At 45.2% G+C, this 3,917-nt stretch overlaps 1 protein-coding gene across 3 annotated transcripts in view; it reads right to left on the reverse strand.

Moving 5' to 3' along the window:
* Positions 1-2,673: 2,673 nt before the first annotated feature.
* The window catches only part of HNRNPA1 (heterogeneous nuclear ribonucleoprotein A1), a 6,684-nt gene continuing 5,440 nt past the window's right edge, over positions 2,674-3,917 (reverse strand). For 2 of the 3 annotated variants that reach the window (XR_001881263.1, XR_001881262.1), the window contains 2 exons: positions 3,048-3,118; positions 2,674-2,822 (listed from right to left, as the gene is read on the reverse strand). The gene's annotated coding sequence lies outside the window, so the exon portion shown is untranslated. Of the gene's footprint in view, positions 3,119-3,917 lie in introns of all 3 variants that reach the window. The other variant, XM_017850944.1, reaches the window with a different exon arrangement.

Consider the following 3,917-nt stretch of genomic DNA (forward strand, 5'->3'; position numbering starts at 1 on the left):
TTTTTTTTGAGATGGAGTCTCACTCTGTTGCCCAGGCTTGAGTGCAGTGGGCTGATCTCGGCCCACTGTAATCTCAACCTCCCAGGCTCAATCAGTCTTTCCGCCTCAGCCTTCTGAGTATCTAGGATTAAAGGTACATGCCACCACGCCTGGCAAATATTTGTATTTTTAGTAGGGAGGGGGTTTCACCATGTTGGTCAGGCTAGTCTCGAACTCCTGGGCTTAAGCAATCTGCACACCTCAGCCTTCCAAAGTGCTATCACAGTCATGAGCCATCCAATGTTTCCACATTGTTTTTTTCTTGTTTTGTTTTTGAGACAGCGTCTTTCGCTCTGTTGCCCAGGCTGGAGTGCAGCAGCAGGATCTTGGCTGACTGCAACCTCCACTTCCTAGGTTCAAGCGATTCTCTCGCCTCACCCTCCCAAGTAGCTGGGATTACAGGCACCTGCCACCACGCCCAGCTAATTTTTGCATTTTTAGTAGAGACAGTTTTCACCATGTTGGCCAGGCTGGTTTCGAACTCCTGACCTCAAGTGACCGTCCCGCCTAGGCCTCCCCAAGTGCTGGGATTACAGGTGTGAGCCACTGTGCCTGGCAATGTTTCCACATTTTTTTTTTTTTTTTCGAGACAGAGTCTTGCTCTGTTGCCCAGGCTACAGTGTAGTGGCATGATCTCCGCTCACTGCAGCCTCTGCCTCCTAGGTTCAAGTGATTGTCCTGCAGACTCCAGAGTAGCTGGGATTACAGGTGCGCACCACCACGCCCTGCTAATCTTTGTATTTTTTGGGGGGTGGGGGAACAGTCTCACTCTGTCACCCAGGCTGGAGGGCAGTAGCGCGATCCTCTGACTCACCGGTTCAAGCAATTCTTCTGCCTCAGCCTCCTGAGTAGCTGGGACTACAGGCATGCGCCGCCACACCCGGCTAATTTTTTTGTATTTTTTAGTACAGACGGGGTTTCACCATGTTGCCCAGGTTGGTTTTGAACTCCTGAGCTCAGGCAATCTGCCCGCCTCGGCTTCCCAAAGTGTTGGGATTACAGGCATGAGCCACTGCACCCAGCCATTTTGTCTCCCCATTTCAAGTTGCAAAGGGCAGGGGCTTGGGCTAGCTGTTCAGAAATTTAATTAGTTCACCTAAGAGAGGTCAGATACAGACAATCCCCCTGCTCTCATGAAAATCACTAGTAAGACCATCTCATACACACGCACACACACGTTTGGTGTGCCGACCTAAACAAGGTGGAACGTAAGTTTGAAAATAGAGCAACCTGGGTTACATGGTCCAGTGGCTGCAGGAACTTGGGCCAGGATTTTACCTTGAGCCTATTTCCCGATTCAGAAAATATGGAATTTACTTTTCACAATCACATATAATGAAGTAGGTAGCAAAGTACATGGAATGAAACAATGTTTCTCTTCAATAGGCATGCTTTTAGGAAACTACTATCCTCAAGTTGTCCTTTCCCTTCAAGGAAATATGATTGTCCACAATAAAACCTCTGGCAAATGCCAAGTCACAAACTGAGACCCTGACACTACTTCCAAGTACCACAAGGCTGATGGAACTTAATCCCACATACAGTTATTTCAAAACAGCATGGGTGTTAAAGAGGCAAAATTTTCCCAATAATTCTACCTCCACTTTTGTTAGGTTCAAAACTGAGGCTGGTTAGCCAGGCAAGGTGACGGGCGCCTGTAGTCCCAGCTACTGAGGCTGAGGCAGGAGAATGGCGTAAACCCCGGGAGGCGGAGCTTGCAGTGAGCTGAGATCCGGCCACTGCACTCCAGCCTGGGGGCCAGAGTGAGACTCCGTAAAAACTGAGGCTGGATCAACTTTCCTTGAAAATATCAGAAAAATTTAAGTGGCCAGGCACAGTGGCTCATAGCTCTAATCTCAGCACTTTAGGAGGCTGAGGTGGGCAGATCACCTAAGGCCAGGAGTTCAATACTAGCCTGGGCAACATGGTGAAACGCTCTCTATTAAAAATACAATTAGCTGGGCACCTCTAGTCCCACCTACATGGGAAGTTGAGTCAGAATTGCTTGAACCCAGGAGGCAAAGGTTGCAGTGAGCAAAGATTGTCACTGCACTCCAGTCTGGGTGACAGAGGGACACTTCATCTCAAACACACACACAGAAAAACCTAAGCATTTGCTAGAGGGTACAATCATTGCTTCCAAAACAGCCCTTACATTTTCAGGCTCACTATCTTTGAGAAGCTAAGTCTTGCCTCCCATTCAGTTTACTTTCTTACTCCTGGCTTGGTAATTCTACTTTAGTGTGAGACAGCTGGCCAATAAACCCAACTTGTTTGCCAAAGATGAAATCCATTATGTCCTTCTGCAACAGATGGTGAGCATCCCAATAGATGCTGTAAGTCCCAATAGAGACCTACTGAGCTCAATGGCAGTGCTACAACTTGATTTTCCCTTGTCAGGGGAGCTAGAAAAAGGACATGCTCAATTGGATCAACAGTCAAGTTTACTTATTATAATGAGCCAAAAATTACTCCAGCAGTGAAAACCCATTTCTATTTTCATTAAACCATAAAACTGAATGGGATAAATTTAAATATAGCAATTCACACTGTAATCAACCATATCCTCTCTAACCTGAATTTCAACATGTTATTAACCATAGATATCACAAAGGAGGACCAAACAAGCAGAACTAAGTTAAATACAGTTTATTAAAAAAAAAACAAAAAACAAAAAACCCCATTTACAAAATGGAATTTGAGCTGCAGAACAGCTCATGTCAACTGCACGGCAGTGATAACGAAGTACAGTGGCTCAGATAAAGGTCTTCACAAGGACGTTCCTGCAAAAGGCAAAAGAGGTTATAAAGTATTTACATAAGCAGAGATGAATGACTACACAATTATATCCACTGTCACTACTGGGAATACCTGGTTGTACCAGTAACTTTTTGCAATTGGATGAGATTACAAAATGTTTTGGTTTGACGTACAGCTTGTCCTCCTCCCTTTTTACTCTGGGAACGCAGGGCATTCTTTTGCTGACCACTAACTTATAAAAAACTTACCTTTCTGCCACGAACTTGGACAGGTGAGTTTCTGTTTTTAAGAGCTGATAAGACTAGTAGCAGACTCCTCCCTAGAAAAGTAAACAGCCTTTAGAAGTAGCTCTCTTCTAAGACCAAGTCCCATCTCAAGCTAAACCCCCCATACCTCCCATTAATAGCCCACCCATCCCCCCACCATTTGGGGAAGAATCTATTACTTTGAGCCGTTATTTTAAGGAAATGGGTCAAAGGAAGATAAATAAAAGGGCAAAAATTTATATTCACAGTACAAATAATGTGCTCACTTCCTTCAACTGGGAGCCACCAATAGGGTGTCAATTTAAAACAATTCATCTCCAGAAAAACCAAGTTCAGCTTAACTGGACTAGTTTTGGCTCAATATATTAAGAAAAATGTTTAACAGAAAACTGGACTTTAAGCAACTATATGGATGTAAGTAAAATCTGTTCTTACCTACCCGCATAGCAATAAAACCTTTCCTCCTGGTTCTGACTGCTAGTCCTAAGAGTCAGGTGTGCCTTACTCTTGTCTGCCTCCTTCCTTGCGATGATCACTGAAATTTCACTCCCTCCTAGCTTTCATGGAGCGTGCCGTGGCCTGCCCCTGGCTTATCTGTACTCCACATACCACAAGTGTCTACTCTCAGCTGTAGAGTGTCTGAGCTCGGAGCCATTCGCGCTATACTTGCTAGCAGTTCCTAGTAGCTGAACATCTCTCCTGGATCTTTAAAGGCATTGTCACGAATCCTGAGGTATCTGCAAACTCCCTCAATAGTTAGGGTTCCACCTGCTATTGCAAACTCAGCCAGTATCATGGACTATCACCCATACTTTCCCACCCACCACCACCTCCCACCCACCTCACCACCCT

Source organism: Rhinopithecus bieti, unplaced genomic scaffold (genome assembly GCF_001698545.2).
Source record: "Rhinopithecus bieti isolate Rb0 unplaced genomic scaffold, ASM169854v2 scaffold_33474, whole genome shotgun sequence".
Taxonomy (NCBI): domain Eukaryota; kingdom Metazoa; phylum Chordata; class Mammalia; order Primates; family Cercopithecidae; genus Rhinopithecus; species Rhinopithecus bieti.